We start from the raw sequence: 16,079 nt of genomic DNA, 5'->3' as shown, positions 1-16,079 counted from the left end.
GCAGCGCACTGATAACTGCATGCAATTTCTTTTTCCAATCTAACACATACGGTACCACCACATATTATGTAATACTCGTATATACACAACATATTAACCTGATCATTTATAGCTTTCCAATGAGGGGCCTTTGCACATTCAGTCCATATCTGCATTTGTATTATACTTACACATTTCAATCAATATGGTAACAGGATATACTCTTAAAACTCACGGTTCTATCTGTATAAACTATTTTACTTTGCCATTGTTTAAGGGTTCCTTATTTTCGAACATGTGGGAGGCAACACAAGCTTGGGTGGTCTTACAGTATATGCATTTTGGAAATCCACAGATGACACAAATCAGGGTAAAGTTGGTACCCTTAACACAGCAAGAGTACAGCAAACCAAATCCATCCATCTATCCATCCATTATCTTAACCCGCTTATCCTGAACAGGGTCGCCAGGATGCTGAAGTCTCTCCAATCAGCCTAACCTGCATGTCTTTGGACTGTGGGAGGAAACCGGAGTACCCGGAGGAAACCCATGCAAACACGGGGAGAACATGCAAACTCCACACAGAGAGGCCACGGCTGCCCGCAAACCAAATCCATCACAGTTTAATTCCAAAAAACATTTATAGAACATTGATAGTCAACTGTACTTAGAATTTCTCAGGTGGAATTATTATCATTATTGTCTGTTTCGCCATTGCATACTTGCACAAAATTACTTGTACTGCACACAGGCATGCTATTATGTATATTTTCTATAGGCCGTCTGAAACATTAGTAGCCCACCTGTGAAGTTACCTGATCAGTCACTCAGTATAGGTAATGACCACCTCCGTGTGCAAGCAACTGCAGTATAATTTCAGGTTAGCATACAACAAGCTAGGGGTATGCTATTAAAGTGAGGACTAAGGACCATTTTAGCGAATGAAATTACTTTTCCAACAGTGTATAGTTTTTTTGGCCTGCATAAAAAAATATATAACTCTTCAATTATGCACGCTGAGAACATTACACACCGGCAAAAACTGTTCCTGACACTTTATGCCTAAAAAGGTTGACGTTTTACGACAAATTATGTATTTTGCAATGCCTAAGTATAAACAAAAGACTCTGTATTTTGGAGACCAGTGAAGAAATCACTCTTCTGAGGAAAGTGGAAACAGCTTTGCCTGCATGGCACAGAGCATTTTCAGAAACTTGACCCCATTTTATATCGGTGATATATATCGGCATCTAAATACATTCAGAAAATATTTTATTATTATTCAGTACACTTACAAATAAGGGCTAGGCATGCATTTGAGTCAATGTATTAGTATTCTATCGATGTATTGGTATTCTAGGTGCTATTATTTTAAGTTCTTTTTTTACAAACTTCCGGACCTGCCAGAGGAGAGAGGGTGGTGGAGAGAGAGGGGGAGGGTGGCAGGGGAAGCAAGCATTTCAGGACACTTCTTCCAGGATAATTTAGTATACGTGCACAAGCAACAGGTATGACCGCAGCCTTGAGAGGACTGTCAGGCAAAGCCGACAGTCAGGCAAAGCCGACAAAAAAGGGGGAGCTTCACAAGGAGTGGACTGAGGCTGCATCAAGAGCCACCACACACAGACATGTCCAGGAAATGGTCTGCAAGGGTCACATTCCTAGTGTCAAGCCACTCCTGAACCAGAGACAACATCAGAAGCATCTTACCTGGGCTAAGGAGAAAAAGAACTGGACCGTTGCTCGGTGGTCCAAAGTCCTCTTTTCAGATGAAAGTAAATTTTGCATTTCATTTGGAAATCAAGGTCTTTCTGGAGGAAGAGTGGAGAGGCACAGAATCCAAGTTGCTTGAAGTCCGTTGTGAAGTTTCCACAGTCAGTGATGATTTGGGGTGCCATGTCATCCGCTGGTGTTGGTCCACTGTGTTTTATCTAGTCCAGAGTCAGCGCAGCCGTCCACCAGGAGATTGTGGAGCACATGCCTCCGTCTGCTGACAAGCTTTATGGAGATACTGATTTACTTTTCCAGCAGGACTTGGCACCTGCCCACAGTGCCAAAACTACTAGTAATTAGTTTGCTGACCATGGTATTACTGTGCTTGATTGGCCAGCCAACTCGCCTGACCTGAACCCCATAGAGAATCTATAGGGTAATGTCAAGAGGAAAATGAGACACCAGACCCAAAAATACAGACGAGCTGAAGGCCGCTATCAAAGCAACCTGGGCTTCCATAACACCTCAGCAGTGCCCCAGGCTGACTGCCTCCATGCCACGCCGGAATTGATGCAGTAATTCGTGCAAAAGGAACCCCAACCAAGTATTGGGTGCATAAATGAACATCCTTTTGAAAAGGTCAACATTTCTGTTTTATAAATCCTTTTTTTTGATTGATCTTACGTAATGTTCTAATATATTTAGATACTGGATTTTTTTTTTTCATGAGCTATAAGCCGTACTCATCTAAATAAAATTAAAAAAGGCTTGAAATATTTCACTTTATGTGAAATTAAACTAGTTTAAGTTTTTGAATTAAATTACATTAAATTAACTTTTCCACCATATTCAAATTTTTTGAGAGGCACCTGTATATAATATACAGCACTTCACAAATATTAAAACCCATAAATTAATTTGGTTGCCATGTGTCCTTTTGGGGTCTCCTTTTCAGGAACCAGATTTGATATAGCTTGGAAAAAGCAATGCAAAAAGCTCATTTTTGGAGCCAGAGTTGAAGCTCTGGCTCCATTCCGGCAAAGGCACAACCACACACATACACACAACACATCAACCTCTTAAGCTGCTACAGCAGCAGAAGACCAGTAAGCCCCAAAAATAAGTCATATAAATACCTAATAAAGTGCTCAGTGAATAGGTATATATTTAGAGAAACACCAGGGGTCACCTTACAAAAGATTATGGCTGTAGTCAAATCAAGAATTCAAGAGTAGTAGGTTCAAGAATAGTAACCATTTTATTTTGAGTTACTATTTTATTTTAGTTACTCAATTACTATTTTCATGATTATGTTAAGAAAAGGGGGTGCTATAGAACAGGTTATTGATAGATTCCTCCATCTCCATTCTGCTCCAGGTAAAATGGACCCACACAGTGCTATTCAACACGGTCAAAACATTCTGACCATGAAACACTATGACCATGAAATTAGCTATTAGCTGACAGTCATAGAGGCCCAGAGAGCGAGAGCCAGCAACCTGGGGTCCATGCAGGACTGTTATCAATTTGCTGAGCTGCTATTAGGAGGTTATATACAGTGCTGGGATGCTGGAGAGAGGCATGGATCAAGTTGAGACCAGGACAGCGGAACAGGAGGGTATCTTTTGGCTGAACAAATATGAGGGCAAAAAACAGAACATTTATAGAAGATGTTATAGTGCTTGATAAAACCACTATTATGCTTCGATAACTCAGAGATTGTGACAGCATAACTGTTGTTGGGGAGCAGATGATTAACACCCAATGCTATTCTTACTGTAAATCCCTAATATTGTCCTGAGGCCAGGATGACACAGCCTTTCTCCACTGTTGAGTTAAGGAGCACTGTATAACTGGATACAAAAAGCACTATAAAAAAAAAAAACCTGCATCATCAGTTCAATATGAGACTTCCATCTACAATACATGACCTAGCCTACATTTTGACTCTCTTGAAGTATATATTTGGTGATGTCTGGTTGTGTGTTGCACTTTATTTTTTCGCTCTGAATAATGCAAACCGAAAAACTTGATTAATACTGAAAAAGAGCAAGGTACAATAGGTAAGATTTATGTGTTAAAACATTGTTACAAGACCGCTGTAAATCTCTTCCTATCATTAAAAAAGGCTCACTGATATGTTGACTAACCCTCTGCTGGTGTTTATAGTCCTTCAATTCGGGTTTCAAAATATGTAGTTGACAGGCCGGCACTCTGTACCAAAACATTGTATAGCTGTACAATACAATTCAAGTTCATTGGTTGAAAATTGGTTCTAATTGCCACAGCCAATGACGGTTCAACGGCAGATAAGGGGTGGGATAAACAGTGATGTGGTTTGTGTTTGTTGCTGCAATTCCTCTCTTGACCGTTAGAAGTCCAAAATTACCTATTGTACCTTTAAGGATTCAGGTGTTAACCTGACCCACTAACCATATACTCGGAAGTCTGTCAATAACCTTTTTTGCAAGCTTTCCGATAATGAGAACAATACTGTGATGTTTATTTCTGAAAAACATATCTGTCTTTAGGTAAAGTAGGGGTCCTGTCTCCTGACTGCTTGGTCATACATGTTAAGTGAGCAGCCGAATGAAATGTACTGTGCTGTTTTGTATGAAATAGTTTGTGATGTATACACAACCATATTCATCTCAACGGGATACATATTCTGAATATTATTTCACCAGCATGCATTAAATGTAATATTGATGTATACGGTAATGTATATAATTCCTCATACCTAAACTCATCACATTCATGTTTGATTCCTACAACAATGTGTTCACTTCATCTCGTGTACACTCATAACCTCAGCTGAAAACTACTTATAAGATCGCAATGTGTGTACAGATAATTTTCACCACTGCTGCGACAGCATGTCACTGTATTGATGTAAATAAGCTAAATGTGAGGGTTCTTCTTTGCATCAGAAATCCTATTGTCCATTGTCTTTGGCTAAAGAGTGAACAAAGAAACATCTCAAAGCTAGCCTGAAGGTCTGCTCCACAATGTTGCAGCAACTACTGTTTTGTTTTTTTCATCTTGCCCCTCCCATCTGCAAACTTCCAAAGTTATTTTTTAATGGGGGGTTGGACCAGATGTCCGATGCCCCGAGTGAGACCAAAGCAGAGCTTTGTTCTCTGCATTAGAAGATGCACACAGCCCCACAATGAGCAAGGTATTAGCACAGTGTCAGGACAACCAAACAACCACGCTGGCCACAAAGACCATCAAGCCGACAAGTAAATTCACATTTTGAATCAGATGTCCGGTCCCTGACATTGAGACTGCGTGTGTTTTTTTCCAGGGCTGCAAAGCCCGATCCAGCCCCATTTTGCCTCGTCTTCATAAAAGAGCACAAATGGACATTTTTGCGAGAATGATGTGAGTGCAGATTGAGAGTGAAGCCCTCCACCTTTCATCCACTCCCTTTCATGTCTGCGTTAATACCGCATGACGTGGAGAGGTTTGCAGGGTGTGGACAGACCAATTTTATTAGCATCGCAATTGAAGCAGCAGCACTTAAGCAGCATAAAGAGGCACGAAGACTTAGAGACTCATCTGATCCCCCGTTGCAAATGAAAGTCTTTAATCTTAGAGCCGCGATTCGGTGTGCTGAATAACTCCAGCTCAGTCCTCTCCCACTGTTCCCTCGCACATCGCAGTGCTGATAGTCTCCCCATCTGCTCTCTCTTTCTCTCACACACACACTCTCACTCTCTCCCCAGTTCATCTACATATAGCCCATGTCCCTATGTTATAGAATATTAAATCAAATAAAATCAATAAAATAAAATGAATAAGGTACAATTAAGATATTGTGAAATATTACCACGGCTGGGAATTTTCCCCTGCACATTGTATCATTGTACTAAACCTATCTATTCTTGGATGACTCTCAGTGGGAATTCTACACTTGTTTGGAAACCACAATGTACAATGGCAGGTGGCAATTTCAATTACAAAGAAACATTGTCCATACTGAAATTAAATTGAATGTAGGAATATAAAGGAGATAACAAACTGACCTTTTAATTTGTTTCAGTTTTGTTTTTACAATGTAAAAACAGGGCGTGTAATCAAAAATTCATTCTACAATGAGGAGAGAGCTCCCCCTGTCTTTAGGACGGAAACTGCAAGATTTACAGTAAATTGAATACCAAATAATTGAGGGGAATGAATTGCACCTATATTGCAGGACTATATATTCTCCCGCTAAGAGTCAAGTGAAAGTTTGGCTGTTGTTTGTCTTCGACCAAATGTCCCTCTCTCCTCCATTCGTTTCACATAAACAGGTTTGTAGTTCTCAGGCTCGTTGTAAATGATGGTTTGGCAATAATCATGCAAAGCTATCAAGGTACTCAGTGTTCCTTACAAGATGTGATGTAATTACGCTCATCTTACGGGAAATTACATTTGCAATTTTCCCTTCAACACCGAATAAATTAGTATAATTATGAGCTAGATTAAACAACTTCAGTCTTGTGGCAGAAAACCCAAGTGAATACTGGCTGTGTGTGCTATTGTAAACACCTTTGTTTACAGGGGAATGTTTTGTTGCTTTTTTTTTCTTTACCAAAGAGAGCAGATTGGTGCCAACATTCTGTTGGAAACTTTCATATTGTAAGAAAAGGAACATATAAAAATAAATAAATCAACATGTAGATATGTCTTAGTCATTTACATTTTGACCCGTTCACAACTCAAATACCAATGACTAATTAATAATGTATAACCTCAGTTAATGACAATTAGTCTTTAAATTAGTCATTAACCAAAGGAGAAATAAGAAAAGAAAAGCTGAAGGATTTAAAAAGAAAAAATAACACAATAGTACTGCCAGTGAAAAAAGAAAAACCTATACTAATGAAACGCAACATGAGTAACGTTTTCAATTCCCACTCTAAGTAATAACAGCCACCAACTGCCAGATAATCATTTTCGCTTCAGAGTAAAAAGAAAAAAAATACTATCCAATGGTCCTGAAATTCTCTTTATGCTGCACTAAATGTAGATGTATCTATCAAAGTGTGGTCTGAGCAAATTTAAGCGGGTATCTAAATCTTGTTTTTTTTTTTTTTTTTCTGTTTAATATTTCAATTTAGCAATATTGAAGCTCTATTATTGATTACACTCAACGAACCATTTGAATGAGCAGACTAAAAAAACCTTTGGATTTTTAAGACCTTACCAAAAACTTATATACTTGTATGTTTTTTCTGGTGCAGTTATTTTTTCATGTACCGCAGGGTAATCACATCAAATCTGATTTAAGGTACCATAACCTGTTGCACGGCATTCCATGGGATTTATTTATTTATTTACTTATTTATTTATCTATTCATTCATTTGTTTTCTAGAGAATTATCTACGTCTTATGTTTCTCTGTTTCCGGTTTCAGAGATGTGCAGGTACCCTAACTGCAGTTGCATATTAATTACACATTGCTTTCGGTGAAAGCCTACAATTGCAATGACCGGTTTGGTCAACGCAAATCGGCCTGTACATGGAGATATCAAATCTTAATTTCCCTTCGCAAACTTCATTGTAGGCCAAAAGACCACTTGACTAGCGTTCGGACAACTGGATACAGCTACCATCCCTTGGGGTTAAGAGCAACACCCCCCCCCCCCCCCCCCCCCCCCCCCCCCGATTACAGTATTAATAGCGTACTGTATTGTTGCACTCTATACTATGTTTCGTGGATTAATAAAATCGATCGAGGAAAAAATACGATTATGCCTCATCGACCTTATCCATCCAAAATTAGCACACGTTAGCATAATAGTTGCCTATGGAACGCAAACTCCTAATGTTTTCGGAGGGGGGTGGGGAGGGGGCTACTATTGCCTTCTAATGTAGCTATCCTGCACGGAATTCATGGTTGTGTAATGGTCAAGTAAAATAAAATATTAAAGAACCTAAGTTTCTTTGCCTATAAAATTATGAATTCAAGACAATAAGAATTGGCTCTGCTTCAGTGTCAGACCCCTGTAAACTCCCATTGCGCATCATTAAATGATTTATGCAGTGTTCTCGCGAAAGGTGAGCAAACTTTTATTTTTTACGTTTATGAATGCGATAGCCTGCTATTCGACATTTATAGGCTACATCGCCCGGGGGAAAGCACGCATTCCGCATCTTAGAAATGACTGTTGATGATAGATGCTACAGTAGCTAATGTCAGTCTCCATCGCAGAGAAGCTACGTGTATAAAATATACTGTCATTGCGAAACACAAAGGAAACAGTTACCTAAACGGTACATTAAGATTATAGTGGCGATATCTTCTGTACAACACAATTCGACAAGGTTTCAATAAGTTACTACGTACATGGCTGCGTGAGAATCCACCCAATACGTATGTTCCGAATGAAATCCTCACATTACCGTAATTATTTCAGTGAAACATCTGGTATTACCTTTGCGAGGTGTTGCCATAACAGAAGGTTAGTCCCATTCCATTTCTTCACAGCTTATATGAAGAAAGCAAAAACACGTAAAATCCTTGTCTGATTTATCGTCATGTATCCTCGAAGAACACCGAGACCCAGCTTGTCTACCAGCCTTGTTTGCTTCACCAGATGCAGTCGGGGTATTTGGAGACGCAGCTTCAGTGAATAGCGAGTGTACTTCGTGGGAGAAGTGCGAAAGCGTGCGTTGAAGCGCGGATTTGCCTCTTCCCTTATGCCGCGTACAGACTGCAAATCTTTGAGGGCTGTGTGCTGTTGCAGAGACCATTCGCACACTCACTCGCTACATCTGCATCTTTGGAATATACCATGTACCACACTGGCGAAAGGGGTGTGGCATCGAATTTGAGCTAGAATTATCAGCGCAATGATGGATAAACCGGTAACAGTGTGAAAATGTATTTGAGCTTTATGGTATCAGTCTGAAAAATAGTAAAGTTACGAAACTGTAAACAGTTGAAATGTAAATGAGCGTATTATTTACGATGAAACACCGCAATACATTTAACAATTGCTGGATATGGGTTGCTATTTTCTTTATTAAATGAATGTTTGATTTTGGTTGGTTCCATTGAAACATCACTATAGTACAGTATTTCTTACATGTTGGCATTTTTAGTTTTTAATCTTTTTTTGTGCATCATTGCCAGTCAGGGGTGCCAATAAGTCTGGAGCCCATTGTATATATATTGTGATCACTTTATTAGGTACACAAGTACAGCAGCTTGTGCAAATATCTAATCAACCAATCAGGAGGCATCAATGATTAACAGCATGCAGACATGATCAAGAGATTCAGTTGTTTTTCAGACCAAACATGGGAATGAGGAATGAGTATCTCAGTAACTGCTGATCTCCTGGGATTTTCATGCATGCCAATCCCTAGAGTTTACAGAGAATGGTGCGAAAACGAAATAATCGCTGCTTGAAAATGCCTTGTCATGAGAGGTGGTTTAAGCTCAGAGGAAGGTGACAGTAACTGAAATAACCATGTATTACAATGATGGTATGCAGAAGAGCATCTCTGAGCACACAACATGGTCGAACCTAAGTAGATGGGCTACTAATAAAGAGGTCACTGAGTGTATATGTCACATGTGTATGAAAATATCTGAAGTAAACCAACACTCTTGAGCATCGGCAACAGGTGTACTGTCCCTGCAGACATTCATAAGTTTGCAGACGCCCGTCAGAAGTGTCACACAGCCCTGCTTTATTGACTGAAACAAAGACAAAAGGCTGCCATGGCAAGTAGACTAGTTTACTACTTGGCTATTTGTTTTATGAATGCAGACACTTTGTTTACATAGCTAGCTAGCTAAATGGATGGGTGTGTGGAGAATCTGGTTGCTAGTAATAAAGTGTACTGTCTCTGATGCAAAACATCGTCTGACAAAGTTCTGTCAGCAGAGACTTTGTCACAAGACACTTTGTTGGCGAAACAAAATAATTAGCTTTAAAACTTCCAATTACTGATAAACATCTTACAAATGACCTCAGACAAAGTCACTTGGGGAGACAATTGGACATTCCAAATTAGGGTGGGAATTAAATATACACAGCCTCAGATTGGGTGCCAAATTATTCTGAATAAATACCTTTTAGGTATTGGGAATAATTCATACAACATTGAGGGATTGAGAAATAGAAAATGTAACTTTGTCACTTTAGCCTACATGTGTTTGTGTTGTGGGGTGCGGTGAGAAATTCTGTTTGTGTACTATACTTCACATGCTAATTGTGATTTGTGAGAACCATGGTCCTTATTCTATTTGTTCTGTTCACTCCTTTAGTTGCAGGAGTTGGGCCAGTGCGTGCGGTGCCATCCTTAAAATTGGGAGCACCTGGCTGAAAGCCTATATTTAGGAGCCCCAGGGCTTTCTGGGGGCTCTCCCTCTGTTTTTTGCTTCTCCTCCTGCACCAGGCCAGGTGGTTGGATGCCCTGTGGGGTTTTTTTCCCGTTCTTAACTGGTTTTGCGGGGTACACTCACATCCCATTTTCATTCGCGCATCCATATTTATTTATTGATCAATTTTGACAGGGCTGTGAACTTGTGACATGTATGTATGGAAAATGACAGGTAAAATAGATTTATTTACATTTTCAAATGGTCAGGTGAAGTGTGTACATATACCGGTATTTGAAAATAAATGTAAAAAATAAACATTTAGCATTTTAATTTTGTCATGATTTTCATACACATTATGTGCAATTGCTGATTTGCATTTTTTTTTTGCATTTGAATTATGATGTGATTATGCTTCCATGAACAGGATCCTTCAGCAACCCCTTGATTGGTCAAGGGGTAACGTCTTTATAGGGGTTTAACAACTAATCCAAACAAAAATTGCTCCAGAGCATGGTAATTTAGCCTGATCAACACAGAACAACATAGCAGCTGGCTAACCCACTTAACCTGCTTCATGATACAGGCCCCAATGTGCTGCCATGACCAAAAGCAGCCAAATACACACAAATATACAGTTTTATTCGACTTTATTAGGTTTTATTAGACTTATTTCTTAGACTTATTGAGTCTGCTGCTTCTGCTGCTGTAGCCTATCCAGTTAAGAGTTTTGACATGTTGTGTGTTCAGAAATGCTGTTCTGAATACCACTGTTGTAATATGTGGTTATTTTCATTACTGTCACCTTCCTGTCAGCTTTGACCACTCTGGCCCTTCTCTGACCTCTCTCATTAACAATGCGTTCATGCCCGAAGAAAATCCCAGGAGATCTCAGATATTCAAACCACCCTGTCTGGCATCAACAATCATTCCTACCAATCATTTATAAGTCACTTGCAGTAGATCACATTTATTCCCCATTCTGACATTTGGTCTGAAAAACAGCTGAACCTCTTGATCATGTCTGTTTATACACTTGTTTATGCTTTTAGTTGCTGCCACATGATTGGCTGACTGAATATGTGCAGGTCAACCTAATAAAGTGCTCCGTGAGTGTACATCAACGCAGCATATTTTGTAGATAAAAACAAATAAATAATCAAACTCCACATTGAGCCAATTAATAATGCAGAGAAAAGGTTCCTTCATTGTTTTTGCCCATTATGGCTGTGTCTGTTAACATCATCATTTTTATTTTTGAATACATAGTGTCACGTGCCCCTCTTTCGTAGTTCATTTCTTTCTTTTCTCTGTTTCTGTGTTTTTCTTATTTTCTTATTTTCGTGTCCCGCTCCCTGTTTTCACATGTGCAATTACCAGTTTCCCAGTCATGCCCCCCCGCACCTGTTAAGTGTAATCACACTCACCTGAATCCCATTGTGTCTCGTTGTCTGTGTATATAGTCTGTTCCGTCTGTTCGTTGCCAGATTGTTATATGCCCTGCTTCGTATTCTCCAGCGGTTTCTCCTGTTACTTGCTCCAAATACCTTTTTTTTCCTGTTTCCTGTGCCCGGTTTGCTGGTTCTGTTTTCCTGTGTCCTGTTACATTACATTACATTACATTATTGGCATTTGGCAGACACCCTTATCCAGAGCGACGTACAGTTGACTAGCCTTAGCAGGAGACAATCCTCCCCTGGAGCAATGCAGGGTTAAGGGCCTTGCTCAAGGGCCCAATGGCTGTGCAGATCTTATTGTGGCTACACCGGGATTAGAACCACAGACCTTGCGTGTCACAGTCATTTACCTTAACCACTACACTACAGGCCGCCAGCTCCCTGCTCCCTGTTACTTGCTCCAGCTCCCTGCTCCCAGCTCATTCCTTGTTCCTACCCCCATTGGACTGACTTCCTGGTTTCAACCCTGGACTTCGTTCTGCCTGCTCTGCATTGCTCTCTCTGCCCAGTTTTTGACCAGTCCCGCCACCACAAATTGCCTTACCTGTATCATTCCTGTTTGCTGGCTCTTGAACTTGGACTGTATAACTCTGTGAATAAACTTACTTGTTCTGCCATCTCTGAGTCTGTGCTTGGTTCTTGGTTGCCTGTCCCGTGACACTTGCATAGCATGAACAAATAATAAAAAAATAAATAATAAAAAAATAAGAAAATACATTTGCAAAGGATCATGTAAAACAGTAACCATTTCAAATATTACAACAGCAGAATACAATTCCCAATGAATACAAGTTACTGCATTTCAAATGAAAGAAAAAATGGAAAAAAGAGAACTTAGGACCCTAGACACTGCAATGCCTTGTACCCTTGACAATCCCCATTGTACTCCTTTCCTTCCATAGATAAAAGCATGCAATATGCTATTTTATGCTTTTTATATACATAACAATGAATATATAGTTGTAAAGTTGGAGTGAGAACCTTCACATGGTCAGACGTAAATGGAGGCATCTAAAAACACCGTTGTCTTCAGTGTTAACCAAATACTCTTCAGGGAAGACAGAAATGGAGGATCAAGTAATTCTCTTTGCAATATTCATGACCCATAACAGCCATCAATGTATTATTTATACTTCTGTGGTTTGCATTGACATACTTGGTTTCATGTATGTGGATATGTACCTAGCTATTTTATTTATTTATTTATTAGTTTTTTATTCAACATTTTCATCGTATACAACATTACTGCCATTGGTTATCCAGCACGGTCCAGTCCAAGTCCATTGTAAGTATGCATGGTTATAAAAATATTATTATTATAATTACTATCCAATTTTCTGCTGAACAAAACAAATGAAAACCACATTTTTCAATATCCAATTCCCACTCCAATCTGCAATGGCCAATCATCTGCAACCACTGCCGTATACATGCGGTGATGCTGCTGCTTCTTTACACCGTGCCGAGTCAAAGGAAGACCTTTCATATTTGGGTCTTCAATCTACATGTGCACGGTTGATTCACAGGAGTCCCTAGATAGTGATGCATATGAAACCCTCTCTGACTCAACCTTCCCATTTCCTGGGTGAGGAAAAACATTTCTGCGTACAACAGAAAACGATTTCTTCACACATATGCGTTTCGACAGGTTCACAAATGTATTGTAACAGATTAAATTTTTTATAGAGACATATGAATTAGGGTGATCCTGGAGATATCCATTTGGGATTCAGTTCTTCCCATGCAAATTACATTACTTTGTCCAATGACCGTTCCGCTTAAATTACTGCAGAGTAAAGCGCTGTAAAATGTATACTGCAATATAATCCTTATTAAAATATTAAAAAATAATACCAAGTTTGAAACCATTGACTATTCATTTTTAATGGAAAAAGCACATCCGGGATACAAGATGGGATAATCATCAAGCGGATAGACAATTGGTTTCAAATGAGATACAGGTTCTGCTAAAGAGAAAATTGTTCTGTAACTGGTTCAAACTTGTTAAAAACAATAGTGCATGCCACATAGAGAGAGGAGTCAGAAACAGAGGGAGTGATGTGAGATCTAATGTTCTCGATCTTGCCAGTGAAAATCTCAAATAAAATGCTTCACTTGTTTCAGCAGAGGCATCAACACTATGGAAAGCAAGGGAGCTGAGAACAGAATTCATGGTACCAAAGATAACTTTTAATCTATGCCAGTTATTGGAAAGGATGTCTGAAAAATATTTTGACCTTGCTGTTGTGACAGCCATCTGATAAGTGGCCAGACTATCTTTAAAAATCTTGTGAAAAATTTTCAATGCATTTTCATTTTTAATTTACACTCAGCCTTTCTACATTCCTGCCAAAGAGATCGGGTAGTGTCACTACCAACTCACTGATCCCTGTATATAACCTTTATAAACAAATTAATGGGAAATGTTAATGTGCTATACAGCATCTGAAATGACTGGTTCTGCTAGGACTGCATTAATTACACAAATTATTACATTAGGTTTGGCAAACACACTATTTATTTCACCTTACTTGGCATTTAAGCAAAGAGCTAGTTAGTTGTGTTTTGTTTTTTAATAAAACAATCTCCACTAGTTTACCCCCAAATTACAAGCCGCCATACCTATACAGACAACGTCTAAAAGTGGACATTTTGTTGTTTTGTCTGATGTTGTTTTTCTGTCACAGTCATTAAATTCTGGTAATCTGACATTAATGTGTTGGCGAAAGAGTTAATTGACCAGCTCAGCAGGAATTCCGGTGCTAAACCGAGGAGAGAGGTACAGCGCATTAGATAAATTATTTCCCCATTGTAGAATTTGAGTGAGGCTGCCAGAAAAACCAATCCAGCAGCTGTTGAAGTTGCAGCCGTGTCTGGAGTTTTCTCAGAAGAAACAAAATCGCATCTAATTTTCTTAAAGAATCACTTTCTGTCAAATCTCGGCAATTTCGCAGCACTTTTCAACAAGCAAATATTTGCAGGAGGATACTTTGATCAAGGGAGCCATGTAACAACTGTTAATCCTAATGTGTGTACTAGTTCTGCTTTTCTGAGTAGTGTGGTGGGGCGGGAAAATTCCCTTGTGAGAAGTGGGAAAATATATCTATTTTTCCTGCTGATGTGGGGTCACCGTGAGTGGTTACATTGGTATTTCTGAGGTGGGGGATCTTCAGTTAGTATTTTAACTTACGATCTATATTTAACTCAGGTTGCCTACAGTACTGTTCCTTGCTGTACTCTCCTCTGTATGTAGCAATAGCTTGCCCAGGGTTTGCCCAGGGCTTGCCCAGGGTTTCAAAAAAGAAAACATAATAATTAGAGTATCCAATGATATTACTTTAGACTAAATATGAGACAATTCTTTCACAATAGCACAATACTCATCATCTCAATCATGGTCTCAAACCTGTTGCCATGTGTATGCAGGTTTTCATTCCAACCAATTAATGCTGCCTTAATTGATTCCAATTACTCGTTCAGCTATATGAATGTAACTGCATTGAAGCACAGAATATAAGTCAGTTTTCACTTTGTATACATTATGTGCAAACCTACAGACCTAATTTAGCAAATAATAAAAATAATTATATAATTATATGATGAAGATGAGGCAGGAATAAAAACCCTTAGATGTCTTTATTTAGAACAATTTTCCATCAAAGCCAAACAGGCTTTCTCCGGTTTATCTCCCTGGTTACAAAGTCAGTGATTCACTGCTTAACTCCACATGTAATTGGTCTGAATATGCAGGCTTTGTATCTTTCTGTAGGTATATTGGTAAGGTCTTTGATGATTGGACAGATGTTTACACAGCTGGGTGGGGGTGGGGAGGCGGGGCAATGAGATTCTAACACTATATAGCTGTCACACTCTCAGTGGTGGACAAGTAACAGCCCTCTCAAAAGTGATCACATGCCCATCAATGTGTGAACCTCAAAGAATGCATGTAACTTTCCTACAAGCAGACTGCCACTGGTCATAGTGCATTACTAGGGCCACCATTTTGTCTCCTCTACTGGTTTCTCACATTGTACTTCAGGCTTCTGCCTGCTAGAGGTCACATAGCTGCTTTTTCAAGCCCCTTCTCAAACATGTATCCAATTTGCATCACCTTGATAATCTAAGTTCATAAAGTAAGTGCCACTAATGAATCACAGATGATGACTGACAGTGATGTTTACACATGACCCTCACATGTTGAATTCAGTTTCATTACTTACTACCTTGGCGCATCTTTTTAAATGTTACACAGGAGCATGATTTTGCTGGTTGGATGGTTTTGATAGCAGTAGTGGGTATTTATCATGGGGTAGTAGCCCACATGATAAATAATAGTTATATAACATTTAACTTGCACAATTGTTTTATTATTATTTGTTTTATTCATAAGTCTTCATGCCACCCTTCCAAAGAGTTTTTTGATATGGAGGTGCCATTTTATGGTACTTTTTGAGACTTGGTGCCGCCAAGATGCACCCAATCTCTGCAATTCTTAAACTGTGATCCTTGGGGTTTTTTTATGACCTCCCTTATCATCTTCCTCACCATCTGTGGGCACAACATGTACTTGTATCCTCTTCCTGGCAAGTTTGCATCCATTCCATATGTTT

General features: G+C 39.2%; 1 protein-coding gene across 1 annotated transcript in view; it reads right to left on the bottom strand.

The window, feature by feature from the left end:
* The window catches only part of LOC133124624 (teneurin-1-like), a 217,602-nt gene extending 209,216 nt beyond the window's left edge, over nucleotides 1-8,386 (bottom strand). The window contains exon 1 of the mRNA XM_061235984.1: nucleotides 8,115-8,386. The gene's annotated coding sequence lies outside the window, so the exon portion shown is untranslated. The remainder of the gene's footprint in view (nucleotides 1-8,114) is intronic.
* Nucleotides 8,387-16,079: the final 7,693 nt, after the last annotated feature.

Source organism: Conger conger, chromosome 3 (assembly GCF_963514075.1).
Source record: "Conger conger chromosome 3, fConCon1.1, whole genome shotgun sequence".
In the NCBI taxonomy this organism is placed as follows: domain Eukaryota; kingdom Metazoa; phylum Chordata; class Actinopteri; order Anguilliformes; family Congridae; genus Conger; species Conger conger.
Note: the sequence above shows the minus strand (reverse complement) of the source record. Positions and strands in the feature narration are given on the sequence as shown.